The 22,850-nt window shown below is 51.3% G+C and overlaps 1 protein-coding gene across 17 annotated transcripts in view; it reads right to left on the bottom strand.

The window, feature by feature from the left end:
- Positions 1 to 21,927, bottom strand: part of EPB41L1 (erythrocyte membrane protein band 4.1 like 1) — a 145,203-nt gene extending 123,276 nt beyond the window's left edge. For 3 of the 17 annotated variants that reach the window (XM_058433146.1, XM_058433147.1, XM_058433139.1), the window contains exon 1: positions 851 to 905. The gene's annotated coding sequence lies outside the window, so the exon portion shown is untranslated. Of the gene's footprint in view, positions 1 to 850; positions 948 to 2,147; positions 2,203 to 21,792 lie in introns of those variants that run through there. The other 14 variants (XM_058433133.1, XM_058433130.1, XM_058433129.1 and 11 more) reach the window with 10 other exon arrangements.
- Between the last annotated feature and the right edge of the window lie 923 nt (positions 21,928 to 22,850).

Below are 22,850 nucleotides of genomic sequence, written 5' to 3' on the forward strand. Positions count from 1 at the left end.
TTTTTGGTTTAAAGCCACTTTGAGTTGAGTTTTTGTCACTGGTTTCTGGAAAAAAGCCATGCCCAATTGTTTCTGGAAAAAAGCCATGTCACTGGTTTCTGGAAAAAAGCCATGCCTAACTAAGATAAGGTCAGTGCTGGCCATGGGCAGGGCCAAGCGGAAGCCAGTATTATAACTACTCTTGTGTATGTGGCACCACCCCATCACCTGGGTTGCAGTGGGCAGTTTTCAAAGCATGTTCTCAAGAATACCCTGACCCAGTGGTCTTTGGACCCTGCTTCCTAGAGCCCTGGGAATTTGCAGAGGTATCTCCAAAAGCACCCAGGAAACTACGAGCCATGAGGAGGGCAAAATTCTGGGTAAACTGCCCCAGAACCAGACAAGTTCTGCTACAAATGCTCACAATATTGGGTTTCTGCTGCCCAAAGAGATTTGAAAAACTCTATTCTAATTGACACTTAGAAAAGCATTGAGAAGTAGCTAGGGCTGATGTGTTCATCTGCGTTCTACAGAAGGAGAAACGAGGGTTCAGAAAGGGGAAGTCATGAGACTGTTACTGTAGAGCAAGAACTTGAATGTGGGGCTCTAGACACACAGGCCAAATAGCTCCAACTGCACCCAGCTGCCTGTGAAAGTCTATTATCTCTCACATTTCCTGTCTCCTTCAGTAAACTGATGGTGGTTAATACCTAGAGTCTCATCTTTCTTGGCTCTGACTCCTACAGAACTGTCTGCCTCTGAGCTTGGCTCCTTGAAAGGCTTCAGGAAGCTTGAGGAACGTGTGGAATAAATGTATAAGCCGATCTCTACCTCCCCTTAACGGAGCCCCACCTTCCCTATGTGCACATACCTTGAGCTCTGCATCTTGCCCAAATGTCAGGGAAAGGCTGGGCAGACTCCCTCCCGGGAACTCCTAATCCACCTCCTCTGTCCTGGCTGTGCTGTGGCTGCGGACAGAGGATTCCTTGTTCCCGGTGCTTCCTGCCCAGAGATCTCCATGGGGCCCCTGTAGGAAGGAGCCAAATCGCTCCTTTTAACTGAGCTAAAGCCACCCCCTACCCCCACCACCCTCAGGAGCAACATGCTCCCAGCTCTGCCCACCATTCATTCTACCTGTCCCAGCCTGGCTCGGCCACACTTCATTCCCCATAGTTCCCACTCCCTACAGGTGCACACACGTATACACACACACACACACACACACACACACACACAAATGGAAAGTTTCCCTAGGGGTACAAAGATACTTCACATCAAACCAAAATTAAAAACCAGAGGACTCCAGAATGACAACATCACAGCCCTGGCAGTTGTGCCTTACTAATAACATCACAGTGACATTTGCATGTTACTTCGAAATTTCCCAGTCAATGTAACTCCATTGGCTGAGTTCCCTCTCTACTCCCTCGCCCTGCCAGAGTCACAGCACCTGCAAGTTGGGAAGAAGCTTTGACACGCCCCAGGACAGTGGTTTCCAAAGTGTCTTCCATAAAGCCAAGAAAAGGTCAATTGCATTGTCTGGGGGCTGAGGAATTGGCCAGCCCCACGCCAGCTCCAACCCACACTGCAACTCCTTTAGCTGTTTTGCACATTGATATTCTTTGGGGTGCAATGGAAAAGGAGAGTTCCCTGCTGGAAAGTTTGAAAACAACTCATTTAGTCTGACCCTACTTTCCCCTATCCCCTAACCCAACAATGCTGATTCGACTCTGAGGACAATAGAAAGGAAGGTCACGTAGTAGTCAACGGGCAGGGCCAGGATGAAAGCACTCTCTCCTGAATCTAGTCTACGACCTAGGAGTGGTGAAGCAAAGGCAGGCAAAGGTCATGGGGCCAGCTTCCAGGCCCAGCACCATCCTTCACCAGCCACGGTGGCATGGATGAGCAATAGAGGCAAAGCCTGTTGTTGAATACAGAGCTTGATGAATATGCATTTCAGCCCCTACCCCAAAACAAGCCAAAACCAGGGAAGGCCCCCAGCACTGCCCCTGTTTTCAATGCCACCAGAAAACAGGTGGCCAAGACAAAGCCTCACACTTCCCCAGCAGTCAAATATGTCAAAAATCGAGAGCCTGAGGGTCTCGAAGACCTCTTCGTCCAACCTCAGCAGAAGGAGAATAATAAGGCTGTGCCTCCAGAACACTCACCCCTCCTCTGTCCACACCAGCTCCCTGGGGGCAAGAACTTCTGTCAGTCAGGCACCTAGAGGGAAGAAACAGCGTTAGCTCCTCAGAACAGGAGTTCATGAGCCCAGCATGTGCTGGAAATTGAGACGCTGGCATTTGACCCTCTGAGGCACCTTAAGGAAGTTGCTGAACCTGTTAAACAAAAAGGCTTTGTGACAAGGTGGAAAGCAAAATAGAAAGTAACAAATATGCATCTGAAGCAGCAGCAGGGGCCAGGCAGCGAAGGACCTTGGAGGCCAAGGTGAAGACTTGCTCTTTATTGTAAGAGCAAAGAGAAACCACTGGCTTGCAGGGTAGAGGACGGAAGAGGGACAGGGGAAGCTGCAGGAACATCAGTTAAGAGGTTGTTGTGATTATCCAGCGGAGATATGACGAGGGCCTAGGCTAGGGTGGTTGCAGAAGAGACAGAAAGAGGTGGATGGACTCAAGAGGTATTTAAGAGGTGGTATCCCCAGAACTTGCTGGTGGACTAGATGTATGGGGAGGAGGGAGAGCAGGGGCCCCAACCTCCAGGTGCCTCCTCAGGTGCCATGGTTATACCCCCTGCTGTCCACTTGGCTTTTCCTTGCCTCAGTCTCCCCATCTGTGAAATAAATATGGTTGGAATCAGTGATCCCTCAGAGTCTTTTCTTTTCTTTTCTATTTTTTTTTTGAGACACAGTCTCGCTCTGTCGCCCAGGCTGGAGTGCAGTGGCACGATCTCTGCTCACTGCAACCTCCGCATCCCAGGTTCAAACGATTCTCCTGTCTCAGTCTCCCAAGTAGCTGGGATTACAGGTGTGCGCCACAACGCCCAGCTAATTTTTTGTATTTTTAGTAGAGACGAGGCTTCACCATGTTGACCAAGCTGGTTTCAAACTCCTGACCTCAAGTGATCCACCCACCTCAGCCTCCCAAAGTGCTAGGATTACAGGCATAAGCCACCATGCCCGGCCTCCCTCGGGGTCTTTTTAGCATTCACATCCTGTTCTGGTGTAATTCACTCAGAGTATGTAAGTACTTTTTCAATCTTCTTTGAGCTCCAACCGCAGGTCCGGCTTAGTATGCAATGGGGCAGGAGACTTGGAGCGAGAAGCTACAGGCACCCTGGACTCACACACTCAGAACAGTCAGTCTCCAGGTGGGATGAGTGTTCCTACTTCATGTAGAATGTGAAACTCAGGTGAACAGGAAGAACATACAGTAGTTTATGAGCTTAGGCTCTGGATTAACTCAGACCTGTTTGAATTCTGGTTCTAACACTTACTAGCTATGTGGCCCAGGGCAAGTCACTTTACTCCTCATTTGGAAAAAAGGAGTAATAGTGTCTGCTTCCAGGGCTAATAGAGGGGACTAAATGAGATGACACCTGTGAACAGCTCAGCAAGGTGCCTTATCACAACTGTCCAAGAGGTAGCAGCACCATTCAAAGATGGGGAAACTGAGACCTAGAAGGATGAAATGACTCACTGAAGACCAGGCGGTGAATAAGTGACAGAGCTGAGACCCCTACACTGGCGGCTGGGGTCTGGAGCCCAGCTAAACCACTAGGTTGTACGCATACCATTCCCGTTCCTGCTTTTCAAATGAGGAAGTTGAGGTCAAAAAACAACAAGTGACTTGCCCAAGGTCACAGAGAGAATCAGAGACAGAAGAAGGATTTGAACTCAGGCCTGCTTGATGAAAAAGCCCATGGTCTCTCCGTGGATACCCAGAAAGTAGATATGTGTGGATAGGCTTCAAATTTCAGGGCCCTTTAAACCTGGAATAGGGACAAATGCAAATTGAGGCCAATGGTGTGTGTGTGTGTGTGTGTGTGTGTGTATGTGTGTGTAAAGCAAACTGAGGCCAATGGGATGTGAGAGTGTGTGTGTGTAACAAATGCAAGCTGGGGCCAATGGGTGTGAGTGTGTGTGTGTGCACATAGGTGTAGCTACCTTGAGAGGAAACCAGGAGGAGCTGATGAAACAAAAGCCTCTTTCTCAGCAGCCCTCTCTGGGGACTGGGCAGGAGAGAAGGGCACTGACAAGCAGGGCCATCCATCCTGCTGGGGCTGAGCCGAAGGCTGGATCTAAGCAAACAGAATCAGTTCCAGCTTGGCCACCAACTTGCTATGTGATCAGCAGTTCTCTCTCTCTTTCTCTCTCTCGCTCTGTCTCCCTCATCTCTGTTTCTTCGACTTCAGAATGAGACCGTTGTACTAAACAATGTCAAGGCCGGGCGCGGTGGCTCATGCCTGTAATCCCAGCACTTTGGGAGGCCGAGGCGGGCGGATCACCTGAGGTCGAGAGTTCGAGACCAGCCTGACCAACATGGAGAAACCCCCGTCTATACTAAAAATACAAAATTAGCCGGGCATGGTGGCATACGTCTGTAATCCCAGCTACTACGGAGGCTAAGGCAGGAGAATCGCTTGAACCCGGGAGGCAGAGGTTGCGGTGAGCCGAGATTGCGCCATTGCACTCCAGCCTGGGCAACAAGAGCGAAACTCCGTCTCAAGAAAAAAAAAAAAAAAAAAAAAACAATGTCAAGATCCTTTCCAGTTATAGAAGACTAATAATAACTATTGCTTACAAGCTCTGGATTTCTGGTCAGGTGCTGCTCCTGCAAACTCGAATGGTGGCATTAGCTGGCTCCAATACCACCACGACAGGGGCAGAATGTCCTGCATTCAGGTTCCGGCTGCATAGCCAGGTCACTTTCCCTTCACAGGCCCCAGCTTCTTCATCTGTAAAATGGAATTTATCTTTGCCTGATCACTTGCAGAAAGGAATATCCAAAGAGCTACCTGAAAACCAAGCAATCTCTTGAGGTATCCTACAAAGCAGCCCCAAATCCCCATCCCAACTCCCATCTTCAAGCTATTTTAACTTCTTCCCCTGTGGCCAATGTCCCCTTGAGGCACATGGAATAACTGAATATGAGCCGCTGGATGCAACAGTACTGTCGTGGCAACAGCCCCCACACTAACAGTAGTAGCAATCACCACATAGCAAATACATGACTGCTTAGGCATGCCAGGCACTGTGCTAAATACTCACTTGGATTATTTCTCAGGCCATCCCCTCAACCACCATTAGTCTCAGTTTGCAGATGAAAGGCTCAAGTTCAGCAAAGAGAAGTGCCCAAGGTCACACACAGAGCAAGTGAAGAGCATGGCCAGGATGAGGACCCAGACCAAGTTTTTTCATTTGCCATCAGAAGCCCTGAACTCAGCCGGGCGCGGTGGCTCACACAGCGGTGGCTGGGTAATCCCAGCACTTTGGGAGGCCGAGGCGGGTGGATCATGAGGTCAGGAGATCGAGACCATCCTGGTTAACACAGTGAAACCCCGTCTCTACTAAAAATACAAAAAAAAATTAGCCGGGCGTGGTGGTGGGTGCCTGTAGTCCCAGCTACTCGGGAGGCTGAGGCGAGAGAATGGTGTGAATCCAGGAGGCGGAGCTTGCAGTGAGCCAAGATCGTGCCACTGCACTCCAGTCTGGGCAACAGAGCAAGACTCCGTCTCAAAAAAAAAAAAGAAGCCCTGAACTCATCCTCGAGGCTATGGGGCTGTCCAAGGTAACATTCCACCAAGCGGCAAGGCCCAGGCTGGGGTGAGGTGGGGAATATCTGTCCTTCATTGACCTCCCAACCTTCCCCAAATAACTAGTCTTTATGTAGTCTTCTGTTATTAATCAAATGTGCCCAACTCAACTCCGTCTACAATAGTGTTGTCAAATAGAAATATAATGCGAGCCACGTATGTAATTTAAAAGTTTATAGTAGCTACATTTTATTTTATTTTATTTTTTGAGTCAGAGTCTCGTTCTGTCACCCAGGCTGGAGTGCAGTGGCACGATCTTGGCTCACTGCAGCCTCTACCTCCCAGGTTCAAGCAATTCTCATGCCTCAGCTTCCCAAATAGCTGGGGTTACAGGTGTGCACCTCCATGCTTGGCTAATTTTTGTATTTTCAGTAGAGACAGGGTTTCTCCATGTTGCCCAGGCTGGTCTCGAACTCCTGGTCTCAAGCAATCCGCCTGCCTCGGCCTCCCAAAGTGCTGGGATTACAGGTGTGAACCATCATGCCTGGCCTTAGTAGCTACATTTTAAAAAGCACAAAGGAATAAGAGAAATTAATTTTCATAATATATTCATTTAACCCAATATATCTATCTCAACATGTAATCAATGTAAAAAATACTATAGGCCCGGCACGGTGGTTCACGCCTGTAATCCCCGCACTTTGGGAGGCTGAGGCGGAAGGATCTCTTGAGACCAGGAGTTCAAGACCAGCCTGGCCAACATAGCAAGACCTTGTCTCTACAAAAAATAAAAAAATTTAGCTGGGTGACGTGACACATGCCTATAGTCCCAGCTACTAGCTGAGGTGGGAGGATCCCTTAAGTCCAGAAGTTTAAGGGTTGCAGTGAGCTGTGATCATGCCACTCATTCCAGCCTGTGCAACAGAGTGAGAACCTGTCTCTAAAAAAAAAAAAAAAGATTAAAACTAAAATGAAAAAGACTATAGAGATATTTTACATTTTTTAATACTTCCTCTTCTAAATCCAGTGTGTATTTTATACTTACAACACATCTTGATTCAGATGCTAAATATTCATAAGATATTTAGATTCTCCTTGCCTTTACAATTTTGTTTTTTTTAAGGTGGAGTCTCACTCTGTCGCCCAGGCTAGAGTGCAGTGGTATGATCTCAGCTCACTGCAATCTCCACCTCCCAGGTTCCAGCAATTCTCCTGCCTCAGCCTCCTGAGTAGCTGAAATTACAGGCATGTGCCATCACGCCTGGCTAATTTTTGTATTTTTAGTAGAGACGGGGGTTTCACCATGCTGGCCAGGCTGGTCTCGAACTCCTGATGTCAAGTGATCCACCTACCTCGGCCTCCCAAAGGGCTAGGATTACAGGCATGAGCTACCGTGCCCAGCCACCTTTATGATTTAAAAAAAAAAAAAAAAGCCTGGTGCGGTGGCTCACGCCTGTAATCCCAGCACTTTGGGAGGCCGAAGCAGGTGGATCATGAGGTCAGGAGTTCAAGACCAGCCTGACCAATATGATGAAACCCCATCTCTACTAAAAATACAAAAATTAGCCGGGTGTGGTGGTACGCATCTGTAATCCCAGCTACTCAGGAGGCTGAGGCAGGAGAATTGCTTGGAGCCGGGAGATGGAGGTTGCAGTGAGCTGAGATCATGCCATCGCACTCCAGCCTGGGCAACAGAGCGAAAGCGAGACTCTGTCTCAGAAACAAACAAAAAAAAAAACAAAAAAAAAGGTATATTCTCAAATCTAAGTTTCCAAACACGTATAGTTTGTCAATAAATGAAGGGAGCATTCTTTTACAATGTTAAATTAGTTAAAATCAAATACAATTAAATATTAAATAAAATTTAAAATTCGGCTTGGTCGTGGTGGCTCATGCCTGAAATCCTTTGGGATTACTTTGCCCAAGCTCAGGAGTTTGAGACCAGCCCAGACAACATGGTGAAACTCCATCTCTACTAAAAATACAAAAAATTAGCCAAGCATGGTGGGGCATGCCTGTAATCCCAACTACTCCAGAGGCTGAGGAAGGAGAATCGCTTGAGCCTGGGAGGCAGACGTTGCAATGATTGTGCCACTGCACTCCAGCCTGGGCGACAGAGTTCAAAAAGTTCAGTTCCTTGGTGGTACTAGCCACATTTTACATGTCCACTGGCCACATGTGACTAATGGCTGCTGTATAGGGCAGCTGCAGCTCTGCAGTCAAGTCCTTGAGGGCCTGGGCTGGTGACCTCCTTGGCCCTGGCCCAGAGCTAAGCCTCGGAGGTAAAGCTGACTTACCTCTGTGAGCTTACCTCTGAATAGAATGGTATCTCCTCATTCAACAAAACCCTACTGAACCTAAAATTAATATTTACCTCTGGTGCCTGCCTACACAGTGATGGTGACAATGGGATCTGAGTACCCCGTGTCCTTCACTGACCCCTCAAATGTCCCCAAAATAGGAACTCCTGTAGTGTTCAGAGGATGAGGCTGTGGCTCCCAGAGGTAAGTCACCTGTGCAAAGTCACCCAGCTTTGACTAGGCCTGCTGACTCGGAACCCTGAGCTCTGTCCCTAAACTTTGGCAGGAGCCTACCCTGAGGCTCAGCCTTCTAAAAGTAATAAGCCTTTGCCACTATTCTCAGGGTGCCCAAATCTCCCAGTCTTTTGGCAGAGAATGGCCCAGAATAAGAAACTCAATGAAGCGGACAAAAGGGAAGGAGAGCAGAATGGCATGGCATGGGCTGCACAGGCAGTGGTCCTGTGTGCAGGGCTTAGGCCACTGTGGCACTATCCTTAGCTCCCCCACCCACGCCCAGCAGGAGGCAAAGCCAGCAAGGTCCACTGGCTGCCTGGCCTCTGGGCAGGTTTCCAGGGCTAGGCACCCTGCCCTCCCCCACACCTCCCCTAAGAGCACTCACCCAGAGGCCCTTGGACTAAGGCCAGAGCCAGTGCTCACCTCCCAGGGTCACCTTAGCTGGAGGCAGGGGAAAGGGCCAGATGGCAGCCTGCCCCCTGGGGAGGAGGGGAGGAGAGGGCCCTGGAAGCAGATTGCAGAGTAGGGAAAAGGTGGCAGGTACCAGCCAGAAAAACCTGGGTGACTCCACCCCTCCCCTGGGGTGCAGCCCCCCTCCCACCAGCCGAGGAGAGTGAAACTCTCACCAGCTATTAGGTTTAACAATTAACTCTGACTGGTTTTCATTTCAGCAGGAGGTAGTTCCAACAAGAACCATCTGGGGCTAGGGGCATTTGCAAGGGGATAGAGGCTGAGAAGAGGGAGGGGCTCATGTAAAGGGAGGGAGAAGTGGCCAGTGGCCCCCTCCCCTCCTTCTTCCCATCCCTCCCTGGCAATGTGGGATAGCACTCTGTGCCAAGGAGCAATGGCATAAGTTCCGTGAAATCAAGGGCAGTGCCTGGCACATAGTAGGTGCTCAATAAATATTTTTCATCAACAAATTAAGAGGGGTGGGTAAAGTAGAAGAAAACAGGTCCGCTCAATGGGCAGATTGATGGAGAAGTGAAAGGAAGCGAAAGATGACTTGCCCTGGGCTGAGTACCTCCTTGACACCTTTGACCCCAGGACCTCACAAGAACTGGAAAGGTTGCCACCCAGGGCATGCCAGAGACATGGCTTTGAAGTCCTCCAGCCCTGGATGCCACTCCTGACTCCATTCTTCCTAGCTCTGACCTTGGGAGCCCTGGTTTCTTCCCCTGCAATGGAGGTGATACCACTACAGTCCAGGGCTGTACAGTGCCAGGCCCACAGACGCTAGGGTGCCTGTGCTGTTCTCATACAGTCGTGTCTCTTGCTGCTTGGCAACAGCCTCCTCTTCTCAAGCCACCCCCTGATTTCCCCCACATCCCAATATTCCCCTGGTTCCCACCTATGTGGCCCTTTCTCCTTTTCCGGAAGGAAAGCCTGGAATGATGACGGCTCCAGCCCACTCACATCCCACTCACCTGGGATCACGCACACACCCTAGCAACAGACTGCTCCCAGCTTGACGTTTGCTTGTCATGTACATCCTTCATGGGTTCCCTGGCCCCCTCCTCACCCTAACACAGGCCTAGGTCCACAGCCCATCCAGAGTGTGCGAGGCCAGTTCACTCGGTGTTCTTGGGTGCCATCTCCTCCTCCTAGGCCTCTGCTTCCCACCTGCATAGTGTGGCATGAGGGAGGTGGATTCAGAGATCACTTCTGCTGGTGGGCTCTGACATATAGAGATTCTGACATTTCTGGAGTCATTTCGTGCTTTAACTTCAGACATCAATGTTCAAATCCCAATCTTGGCCAGATAAACAGGCAGCCCTGCAGAAGCCCGGAACTGAAGCCCACTTGCCACCATTCTTAGCACAAGCCTGGGCAGAGAGGGACAATGTCCCCCCACTTCCCTGGTCCCCACTGTCTCTGCCATAAAGCCTCACTTTTCTACCCCACCTTCCCGGCAGTCTCTCTCTTACTCTCAATGGCGGCACCATGAGTCATCACTCCCCCAAATTCTTCTTGGCAAAACAAAGCTTGAAGCTCCTGCTTCATCCGGGGTGCCGACCCTATGCCCCTTCTGCAGGGAGATTCTAACTCTGCTTCCGCTCTGCTCTTTCCCACCTCCTTCCTGAAACTCTCCAAATATGGACCTCACTTCCCCATTCTCCACAGGGAATATGGGTCTCCTCCAAGCCTGTCATTGCCCTTCCTACTTCATGCCCTTCTGGCTGAAATGTCACCTCTAGCCTAGTGTCTACACTAACGACTCAACCCTCAACTCACTCAGCCACATCTCTGCCAGACACTGACTTCTTGTACTAGAGTCTTACTGCCTCACTTGACCTTAAGACCCTGGAGACCAAGGAACTCCTGTCATTATTTTTTTTGTCTCTCACCCTGGCCCCCGCAGCACAATGCTCAGAACGTAGTAGAAGTTTGTTGAAACAACGGTAATAATGCCGGGGCAGTGGCTCACACCTGTAATCCCAGCACTTTGGGAGGCCGAGGCGGGCGGATCATGAGGTCAGGAGATCGAGACCATCCTGGCTAACATGGTGAAACCCTGTCTCTACTAAAAATCCAAAAATAATTAGCCGGGCGCTGTGGCAGGCACCTGTAGTCCCAGCTACTCGGGAGGCTGAGGCAGGAGAATGGCGTGAACCCGGGAGGTGGAGCTTGTAGTGAGCTGGATCCCGCCACTCCACTCCAGCCTGGGCAACAGAGCAAGACTCCATCTCAAAAAAAAAAAAAAAAGAAAAAAAAGAAAAAAGAAAAAGAATGGTAATAACTATTAACCAAAAAATAATAAATCATATCATAATCATTATTAGCCATTTGTTCTTTACAATGCTTTTATCAGCATTTTACACAAAGCACTTCAGTTAATTCACCCAAGCCCCCAATAGACTTGTCATCCCTACCTCTTTGTTTTAAACTGAGAAAATTAAGGCTCAGAGAGGGGAAGTGATCTGCTCAAGGTCACACAGCCCAGAAACGGCAGAATCAGAGATTGGAATTTAAGTTCTTATTGCCCTATTTGGCCTCCCTCCAATCCACAAATAGAGGGAGGGGCCCTGTGAGAAACCATGGCCTGCCAGTGACATGGGCCATAGGGGCTGTAAAGAGGCCAGCTCAGCCCAGTGCTGGAGGCAGATTCTGCAAACTTAGTAAGCCTCAATTAAGCACTTGTTCTGTGCACAGCCCCATGCTGGGTGCTGGGAAGCAAAGAATAAGACTCACAACCTACTCACAAAGTGCTCACAACCTGGTGGAAAAAAAAAGCCACCTCCCTGGATAAAGCTAAGACCAAACAGAACTCATCCCCCAGAGGGGAACAGATAAGGTATTAAGGGAGTGCAGAGGAGTTACAGACAAATTTCATCTTGGGGTGAGGGGGAGGGCTTACAAGGCTTTGTAGGACATAGGCTGGCATCTGAGCTGAGCCTTGAAAAGGCAGACAGGATTTCAACAGTGATTGGGGAATGGAGGGGGTGGCATTCTTGGCAGGGAGGAACAGAGGGAGCTAGGGCAAAGACATAGGAAGCACTGGGTGTGTCCCAGGAGCCTCAGGAAGTTAGTTTTCGCAGCCCTCCCCTTGGCACTGACTCACATGTCCAGCTCTGAACAGAGGCCACCTTGAGCTTCCCCAGATTCACAGGCACCTTGCTCAATTATGGTGAGTGGGGACGGAAAGGGAGAAAGGGCTTGAGCATTTGGGCATGTGGTCAGACAGAAGGGATTCAAGGGGCCAGAATGCAGGCTGTGTCCAGAATCTCTGAAGATGGAAGATGCTAAAGGGGGAGGTCCCCCCAGTGGTGGGTGAAGCCAGGGAGGAGCAAGGAAAAGGACAAAGAACTTGGACTGGGCAGCAGGAGACCTGACTTCCAGAACCACAGATCAAAGCTGCATGGAAACTTGGGATTATCCTGTCCAAACCCCATTTTACAGCTAGGAAAACTGAGGCCCAGACAGAGGGACAGGTCTATAGTCCCTGACCACCTTCATAGCAGCAAAGCCAGCAATGTGCTGAGAGGCACAAGAGACCAGTCCTCTCCATCCAGCTCTGCCACTGGCTCCCTGGTGACCTTTCTCTAGACGTTAGGCTCCAACTCCATAAAACAACCCCGAAGACAGCAGTTCTAAAAGTTGTATGGGTTGTGACTCCAAGACAGATGGTGCCTGTGGATCCTCTCCTGGGGACAATGCACACTCTTAACACTGTGCATGCCATTTCAGAAGTTCATGAACATCTGAGGCCAGCCTTCTACAAGGGCAATCTGAGAACCATCTGTGTCCCAATCATCTCGATGGGGAGCCTGTTACAGCAGGCTGCTTCCGGGGCCCCACCTCGGATCTGACGCCCACCCCCCACCCCGCCCATGGAGCAGCTGGGTTTGAATCTCTTGGGTGAGTCCTGGAAAAAGAGTGTTGGGTTTTTTTGTTTTTTGTTTTGTTTTGTTTTTTGAGACAGACTCTCACTCTGTCGCCCAGGCTGGAGTGCAATGGCGTGATCTCAGCTCACTGCAACCTCCGCCTCCCAGGTTCAAGCGATTCTCCTGCCTCATCCTCCCTAGTAGCTGGGATTACAGGTGCATGCAGCCATGCCCAGCTAATTTTTGTATTTTTAGTAGAGACGGGGTTTCACCATGTCAGGCTGGTCTCGAACCCTGACTTCAGGTGATCCACCTGCCTCAGCCTCCCAAAGTGCTGGGATTACAGGCATGAGCTATGGCACACAGGTTTTGTTTTGTTTTGTTTTGTTTTGCTTTTTAGCATGCTCACCTTTGTTGCTTTTAGAGGGAACAAAGTTTCAGAAGCCCAGCCTTAGGGAACCCTAGGAGGGAGGGGGGTGGGGTGGGGTGCCAAGCTGCTCCCCCTTTTAGCTGTTTTACAAATTGAACTTCTGCTCCCTTGCCTGTGAAGAGTGGCTCTGTGGATAGAAGTTTCAAAGCCACCACTCCTTCACCAAGGTCTCTTCTGACTGAGCCACCTGATCAGGCAGGCAGGTGGCTGGGCTGGGCCAGGCTGACCAACATAATGGTCTCGGTTGGGGTGGGTGGAGGCTCAACAAGCTGACTGCAGCTGCCCAGATTCCTCAGTGACTCTCTGAGACCAGCAGCCCTGCCTGGGAGGGAGTCTGGACTCCTGGGCTGCACTTGGGGTGAGAGCAGGTTTCCTATTCCTCCCTCTCTCCAGGCCTCCCTCTGGCCCTCAGGCCAGCTCCTTCTTTTTTTCTTCTGGTGGATATGTACCTCTGAACCTGGGTCTCCTGGCTCCAGTCTCTGCCTCCCTCCCCACTTCTTCCAGAGTTCCACCCATCACTGAGCCTGCAGCATATCCAAGCTCCCAAGCACCCTTCTGAGGAGACAAAAGTAATGCTCTTTGCAGATGATATGCTTCTTTAAGTGGAAGACTCGATTCAATGAAAAATTGAGGTGGCCAGAGACAAAACAATAACTAGGAAAAAAGGCAAGTACCTTCAGATGGGCCCTGTCACCACCCCCCGCACCGATGCAGTGTCTCTCCTACAGGTGGGTAGCTGCCTAGAACCAGATGGGCTCAGAGCCTTGGCGGGCCCCAAGGCTGATGCTGTAGAAAGGCCAGTCCCAGAGGTGCTGGCAGAGTGCAAGCCTGGGAGGGAAGATTCCTGGATTGGAAGCCCTGCTCTCAGAGTCAACAATTTGTTCTTTGAATTTGAGCAAATGCATGCCCCTCTGTGGACACCTAAATGCTCCCACAGGCTCCATCACAGGCCGTATAGGAAAGACTCAAGAGTACCAGTGGGCTTCGGACAGATCTAGATTGAAATCCCAGCTGTGCCACTTGCTGGCTGAGGACTGCGTAGGCCTTGGGCAAGTTATTTAGCCTCCTGTAATACGATGGGGATCATCATCTCTGCCTCGCTTGGTAGTTGTAAGGATTAAAAGACATAAGGCATGTAAAGCGCTTAGCACAGGGCCTGGCACACAGTAAGCCAATAAACATAGGCAGTTGATTATAAGTCACCAGAGTGAGCCTCTTATGAGGAAGACTCTAGACTTTCTAATTCTAGGTGGCCTCAAGCAAACCCAAAACCACCCACCTGAAGTGGGCCTGGAGACTCTATCTTTAGACCTCTAATCTGGGGACAAGGTGGGGAGAGGGAAGGGGAGAAAGCAGACAGAAGGGAGAGAGCAAACTGAGAAGAGGAGGGAGGAAAGGAAAGAAGAATCAAGGGGCCAAGGAGGGGCTTCCCCAGGGTGGGGGGAAAGGAAGATGACTTGCCAGAAACTACCAGGGCAGTATAAGCCATCTCTCTTTCCCAGAGCCTTCCCTAGACCCACCAAGGCAAGGCTTAGGGGGACAGGACCTGCTGAGAAATGCCACCCTGGCTGTCAATAGGGACACTGAAGCTTTGGGTTACATCTAGACTCCAGAGCACCGCATGGTGGCCCTCCCACCAGAGTAGGCAGAGATGGCCATAGCCAGAGTGATAACGGAACAACCTGCCCATTCAGCCTGCTCACTCAGAGCCCAGGGACCCCTTTCTTGGGGTTCTAATCCTGACTTAGCAGGACACTCTCCTGTTGCATCCTCACCTCCCGAACATATGCAGAGCCCACTCCATGCATCTATCTGCCCTGAGCTCCTGCTTCTGGGCCTAAAGTTGCAACTAGGGAAAAAGCACTGTTCAGACTGAAGACAGGAGCCACAGATAAGGTGTTCCAATTGCCACTGACCAGCTGTGTGACTTTGCGGGTGTCACTTTCTCCCTGAACATGTTTCCCTCCTCAGGCTAATAAGGGCAATGGCAAGGACCATCTCTAAGGTCGTCCTGACTTGGACAGAGGCGACGCTTCATGGGATGCCTCTGAGCACAAACAGGCAAAGAGGACCTGTCTCAGGAGAGGAGCGGGCTGGGCTGGGCTCTGAGGAGAATGCAGCGGATATGACAATGGCCAAGGGTTATTATGATGATTATTATTATAATTAAAAATCACAGCTACAAGCCCTTAAGCAATTTACAAAGAGCTTTCTCATTATCTCCTGGGATCGCAATTTGGTGAAGTAGGCAGGGCTGGATGATGATTATTCACATTTGATAGATGAGGAAAGTAAAGCAAGATTAGGTGACTTGTCCAAGCTCCTAAGTGCAGAGAAGGGAGAGCTGGAAAGGAAGTAGTTATTGAGTGCCTACTGTGTGCCACCTCATTAGGCATGCTCATATCTGTTATTTTGATCAAGTCTCATGACCATGACACTACTGTAGGTGCTACTGTCCCTTTTCTTTTTTTTTTTTTTTTTTGAGACGGGGTCTTGCTCTGTCACCCAGGGGCACAATCTCAGCTCACTGCAATGTCTGCCTCCCAGGTTCAAGCAATTCTCCTGTCTCAGCCTCCTGAGTAGCTGGGATTACAGGTGCCCACCACCACACCTGGCTAATTTTTGTATTTTTAGTAGAGACGGGGTTTCACCATGTTGGCCAGGCTAGTCTCAAACTCCTGACCTCAGGAATGATCCGCCTCGGATCACTCAAATTTGAAATACAAATCTAATCAGATGATCTGCCCACCTCGGCCTCCCAAAGTGCTGGGATTACAGGCGTGAGCCACCGTGCCCGGCCTACTGTCCCCATTTCATAGAGGCTCCATGGCAAAGCCTAAATTTGGATGTAGCCTTGTGGAACTAAAAGGCCTGCACTCCTCCCCATCTTCCTGCATGTATTGGGTTGAACAGTGTCCCCTCCCAACCCAAATTTATGTCTACCTAAAACTTCATAATGTGACCATATTTGGAAACAGGGTCTTTGCAGATGCAATTACTCAAGTTCAAATGAGGTCATACTGGACTAGGGTGGGTTCTAAATCCCATATGACTGGTGTCCTTATAAGAGGAAATGAAACAGAGAGAAAGCCACGTGACGACAGAGGCAGATGCAGCTGCAAGCCAAGAAATGCCAAAGATTGCTGGCAACCACCAGAAGCTAGGAGAAAGGCAGGAAACAGATTGCCCCAGAGCCTCCAGAAGGAGCCAACCTTGCTGACACCTGGATTTCAGACTTCTAGCCTCCACAAGTGGGGGAGTAAATGTCTGTGGTTCAAAGCTACCTGGTTTGCGTGCTTCATGACAGCACCCCTAGGAAGTTAATACACTGTGCATCCTTTGAGTAGCAGACCTAGGACCCTCACACTCTGTTTTTCAGATTCCCACTCATTAGGCAGCTTTAGAGGTTAAAGAGGACCCAGAGGCTCCTCATGAGAAGTCACTCTCACCTCTCCTGCACCTTCCAGGGCCAGGCTTTCCTGAAAACAGACTGAAGACAGGCTTACAGAGGAAAAAGCTTCCTAGAACAGCCTGTTCTAGGTCTCTATCCACCCCAGTGGGGCCTCCCATTGAGCTTGTTTAGCAGCCTCTGTGCCCAGGTCTCCAGGTCAACAGTCCTTCCCTTCCTCCCAGACCAACCATCCTCTGTCACCACCTGGAGAGCTGTGTTTTTGAAATGCAAATCTGATCCTTCCTGGTTGGCTTACTCCTCTTCCCTAGCTCCCTGCCATCTGTAGGACTTAGTCAGGCTCTTTGGCCTGCACCAGATCTGCCCCTAATCTTCCTCTCAGCTTTATCTCCAGTCATTCACTCCTCCACCCTCATCCCCACCACTCACCACCTCCTATTCCAACCATGTGGAACTATTTGGGGTTCCCCTAAGAAGCCGTTCTGCCTTTGCACATGCTATTTCAAATACCCAGACGGTAAAATCCAGCCCAAACACCATCTCTCTCCTCCAGGAAGCCTTTTCCTCCATAAACAGCCACACCCTGGCAGCTTGTACATTGTCCTTGCGGTGGTATTGCATCTTTACATGTCTGCTCCCACCCCAAGCCTGTGAATACTGCTGGATTCATTTCTGTTTTTGTAGGCCTAGGGCCCAATACAAAGGCCTTCAAGAATGTTGAGCTTTATTGTGGAGTAGCAATAATGGTCATAATAGTTGACATTTATCAAATGTTTCTTATGCACTCACATAATGCTAAGCATTCCAAGGATGTTATCTCATTTAATTCTCAAAATAATCCTATGAAACAGATACTAGTACTGGTCCTGTTTTACAAGTAAGGAAATGAGGAGATGGAATCACTTGCCCTAGTCCCCGCAGCTAGTACATGGCAAACCCCAAATGACTCTAGAGCCAGTGCTAGTAACCACTACTAAGTATGCCATCCATCCCAATACCTTCATTTCACAGAGATGGACATGTGCCAAAAGGGGAAAGTGATTGGCCCTCAGTCATATAACAAGGCATGGACCCAGATATTTGGATTCCTCTTCCAATACTTTTCCTCTTCTCATTCCAGTACAATCCTAATCCAGGACACAGAACCCAAGCTAGGCTGTGTCTCCTGAGGAGCTTCCTCCTGCCTCCACTAGAGCAGAGCCCAGCATGGGCCTGGACCCACGGTGAGTGCTCAAATCTATGGCCAGGAGATGGGAGATGCAGCATGGAAGAAGACAGGTAAATCAACTTGAGAAAAGGCTGAGGCCTGCTTGGATTACACATTGTCAGGGCTTGAAACGAAACTTTGGGTATCATTTAGTGCCATCTACCATTTTATAAATTAATTCAGTTTGACAAGCTTATTGAACACAAATCATAAGTCAGGCACTGTGTGGGACTACTAAGAAGATTAGTAAGCAAGTTCCTGCCCACATGGCATTTACAGTCTAGTAAAGGGACAATCAAACAACAATTACAAATTCTCACGAGCCCTGTGAGACACAGAGAGCTCTAAGAATGTGTAACAGGGAAAACTGACTTGGCCAAGAGAGTTGGCAAAGGCCCCCCTGAGAAAGTGACTATTGAGCTGAAACATGAAGAGTGGGAGTTAATCAAGATAAGAAGCAGGGGAACACTGTGCTCGACAAAGGGAATAGGATGTGAAAATCCCAGAAGCAAAAGAGCTCATGGTGCCTAGATGAACTAAAAGGCCAAAGTGGCTGTTGTCCAGAGAAGTGGGCAGGAACGGGATCCTGAAGGGCCTTAGAGATCAAAGTAAGAATTGGAGAAACTGAGCAGATCAGGGAAACCCCTCGCTCAGAACCTGGTCCACAGCACACTGTCAAAGAGTCATTGCATTAGTCACTGAAGGAGAGACTTGTTTAAGATCATAAGACCTGGGACTTGAAAGCAGAATTCCTACCTACCAGGTGGGGCCTGAGGGCTATTTCAGGCACCTGTGTGAGGGACGGGGGCCGGGGCGGGGCGGGGGGTGCTTTCCAAGTATTTCAATTAATAGATGTTTCCCGGCTCCCTGTCTCCACCTCTCTTGAGCTTCAGAGTAAATAAGAAGTACCTGTGTTTGTTATACCTCAGATTATCAATTCCCAGGTCTGGCATGAGACCAAAATTGAATTTTTTTTTTTTGAGCCAGGCTGGTGGGCAGTGACGCAGTCTCGGCTCACTGCAACCTCCGCCTCCTGGGTTCAAGCGATTCTCCTGCCTCAGCCTCCTGAGTAGCTGAGATTACAGGCGTGTGCTACCATGCCCGGCTAAATTTTGTATTTTTAGTAGAGATGGGGTTTCACCATATTGGCCAGGGTAGTCTCGAACTCCTGACCTCAGGTGATCCATCCACCTCGCCTCCCAAAGTGCTGGGATTACAGGCATGAGCCGCCATACCCTACCAATAAATTGCATTTCTAACAAACTCCCAGGTAACCCTGCTGCTGTTGGTGAGGTGAAAAAACCACAGCTCTAGACTAGAGTATATCTGTGGGGAGATCAGTAGTGAGGACCATGACCAGGATCTCTGGGGACTAGAAGGGTGGATTCCTGAACCTGGGTAACAACGAGACAAACTAGCAATCTGAGCAAGGGAAGGGTCATCAAAGTCCCAAAATCTAGCCCACTAGCTGCCTAGCCAGGTAAACCAAGGCTTAGGGAGTTTAGTCTCTTTCACATAAAGAAGCTTAATAAAAAGTGTTGGGTGAAGAGATAAACACATGAAGGGGTTGGCTAAAGTCAAAAGAAGATTCCAGGCGGGGCGCAGCGGTTCATGCCTGTAATCCCAGCACTTTGGGAGGCGGAGGCAGGCAGATCCCTTGAGGTCAGGAGTTTGAGACCAGCCTGACCAACATGGTGAAACCCTGTCTCTACTAAAAATACAAAAATAAGGCCGAGCACGGTGGCTCATGCCTGTAATCCCAGCACTTTGGGAGGCCAAGGTGGGCAGATCACCTGAGGTCGGGAGTTCAAAGCCAGCCTGGCCAACATGGCAAAACCCTGTCTCTACTAAAAATACAAAAATTAGCCGGGCGTGGTGGTGGGCGCCTGTAATCCCAGCTATTCGGGAGGCTGAGGAAGAAGAATTGCTTGAACCCAGGAGGAGGAGGTTGCAGTGAGCGGAGATCATGCCATTGCACTCCAGCCTAGGTGACAAGAGTGAAACTCTGTCTAAAAAAAAAAAAAAAAATTAGCTGGGCATGTTGGCTCATGCCTATAGTCCCAGCTATTGAGGAGGCTGAGGTGGAAGAATCACTTGAACCCAGGAGGCGGAGGCTGCAGTGAGCTGAGATCGTGACACTGCCTGCACTCCAGCCTGGGTGACAGAACAAGGCAAAAGATCTCTGGCCCAGACTCCAGAGCTCATGAACTCCAGGCCAGCTTTTCCCATGTCCTGGGATTCTGGGATTCAAGGAGGGGACAGAAAGCTAGCTCAGCTTTCCCCAGCCTCTGCTGCCTTTGGCAGGGAAACATTTTTAAGAATTGCAGAAATCTGCTGCTGGCCCCCAATCCTATCACCCATCCACCTTCCTTCCTTTTACACTCCCAGTTCCCTCCCTTTGCACTCCGAATCCTGTGTCCTGTATCTTGGCAAGCCAAGCAGCAAAGGGGGATGTGACGTTATGGGGAAGAACTGGAACTAATGGAAGAATTCTTGCACTTGGATATCCTTCTCTCTGAACAATTTCTTCCTCCTATAAGACTCTACTTCTCTCTACCCTTGTACCACAGTCAAAATCCAACCTACCTACATTTCAGTACCCGTATCTGAAACCCACAAAGCCACAGACTAAATTCCCAAACTTCCTTTTCACGCAGTTTTTCAAAAATAGCGTGGACCTGTACAGAATATTTCTATCCTATTCCATTTGGCAGCAAAATGCCACTTCTCTGCAAACCCACAAGCACAGACTAATATACAAACAACTACACATACATAAAAACAAATATACCAGAACCTATAAAAACATACACACATATACATCAAGAGATAACATTTTCACTGTTCACTATACACGCAAATGTACAAGAAGTACACAGGGAGGACACATGCACACAGACTATAGATCTAGAAATGCCTGCACGCACCAGTACTTGGAGAAAGGGGTACGGACATACCCAGAGACATCTCTTTCAAAGTAGAGAGGTCTCCTGAGGAGGGATTCCTTGGAGTGAGGAGCTGGCCCTTTAAGAGAGTGGTTCTCCCTCCTAGTCCTTTCAGGGCACCTGAGCTTCTACTCACCTACCTTCCTACCCACCCAGAGCCCTGCACGGGTGAGACTGGCACAGGCTAGGTCTGGTGGGGGACTGGGGGAAGGCCGGAGGGGACAGGTCCCCAGGCCACAACAAGAAATGAATCCCTGAACCGGCTGGTCACCAGCCTGGAAACTGCTGTTGTTAGCACCACCACCCCGCACCCACACCCACATCCACACACGCGCGCGCGCGCGCACTCATACACACACACACACACACACACACACGCACACGGGCTTCAAGCAGGACACGCCCTCCTCTCCAGCTCAGGTCAGAACGCGGGCTCTACTGTCGGCCCAGTTCCCCCGGCCCCCGGGGTGTGGCCGCCCACCTGCCAGCAGGGAGTCTCTGCCCGACGGGGAAGGGACACCCCCGCCGCCGCCACCCACCGCCCAGGCCAGGTGCTCAGCTCCCAGCGACCGCAGCGCCTGGACCGCCGCCCCCACCCCTTTCTCCCGGCAGTGCGAAGACAAAGCCGCGCACACGCACACGCACACGGGGGCTACGCGGGGATACGCGGGAGCACACCCGCACTCACACGCGCACACACGGGAGTCACACTGGCGCGCACACAGCGACACACACACACACACACACACACCCGCCACAGGCTCTAGCTACAGGCGAAGCCACTGGCACACGCCCTCACCCAGAGGTGTACACACTGCTACACATTCGGACACACCCTCTCACAGATACATTCACCGACAGACACACGCAGACACACGCACCCTCACCCAGATACGCACGCACCACTTGCGAAGACACGCAAGGCACACACCCTCACACACGCACACACAGATGCACACCCGGCGCACACACGCACGCGCGCGCACACCGAGCAGCCGCTCGCACGGATCCACGGGCACACGCGCGCTCACACCTAACACACACCCAGAGACTGGAGCCCCGACACACAAACCCGCGACAGTCCCGACACGCACGAACCGAAGCCCGCGGCTCCTGGAGCCGGCCCGCCGGCCTGTCAGTGCCCGAAGATCGGGAATCGAGCCCGCCGCCCTCGGCGGCCACCCCACACGCACACGCGGGACCCGACGTGGTGGGGTCCCCGGGACGCGGAGAGGGACGGCGGGTGCGGCTAACCTGGCGGCGGCGGCGCGGCTTCCGGGAGCTGTCTGGCTCGCGGTCCTGGCGTCCGGCGGCTGCCCCGGCGGGCTCCGAGGCGCGCTAGAGCTGCGCAGAAATACCCCGCTCTCTCGCGCGCTCGCTCCTGCTCTCCCTCCCACGGCGCTCAGCCCCCTCCTCGCCCGCCCCCCACACCCCTTCTCGCCGCTCCGCCCCGCCCCGGCCGGCTCCCCCGGAGGAGGCGGCGGCGATCCCGGCCCCCCAAGCAGCAGCGGGCGGGCGAACGAGCAAGCAGCGGCGGCGAGCAGCCAACACCAGGGGAGCGCCGGAGCCGCCGGAGCTGGGGCCGCGCGCCGGTCCCGGGGAGGGGAGCAGAGGAAGGGGCTGAGCCCCGCGAACCCTCCCAGCGCTGGGGGCCCGCCGCCGGCTTCCCCACGTGGGACCGGCGTCAACCTGAGCTGCGGCGGGGCTCAGAGGCCCGGCGAAGAAGAGGAGCAGACCCCACCCGGGGCCCCCAAGTCCTCCGGGTTCCCGCCAGCGCCGACCTCGGTTTTCCCTGGCTTAGACTTCTCGGCTCTGTGCCCGGTGCCCCGAGGTAACCCCTCGGCCCCGTGCCCAGCTCTCCGACCTCGTCTACCTCCAGCCGGGACCTGGCCCACGCCCACCCTTCTCCACGCCGCGCTCCCATTGTTCCCGCGGCCAGGGCTCGCGGAGGATCGCCCAACGCGTTCCAGCCCCTCGCAGGTGGCAACCTCTGGACTCTCTGGGGGCTCTCCAAGGGCTGAGTCCCTGGCTCTGGGATCCTGACGCCCACCCTCCACAAGCCCAAACACGCCCAAAGTAATGGGCTTTTCTAAATTAGGGTTATAACCACCACGGCCCGTATAGGCGCTCCTTTAGGTCCTTCTTGGAGTACACACTGAGGCTAGGAGAGAGGAGGAACTAACCCGTGTTCAGCGAGCCCAAGATAGCATCTGGAAGAAGATGGGGCAGGGATGAAGTGTCTGCCTTCCATAGATAAAGAAAGGAATTCCTGCCCTAGGGCTCCTGGGGCAGGGCCGGGCCCTCCAGAAGTG

Source organism: Hylobates moloch, unplaced genomic scaffold (assembly GCF_009828535.3).
Source record: "Hylobates moloch isolate HMO894 unplaced genomic scaffold, HMol_V3 SCAFFOLD_21, whole genome shotgun sequence".
Lineage (NCBI taxonomy): Eukaryota > Metazoa > Chordata > Mammalia > Primates > Hylobatidae > Hylobates > Hylobates moloch.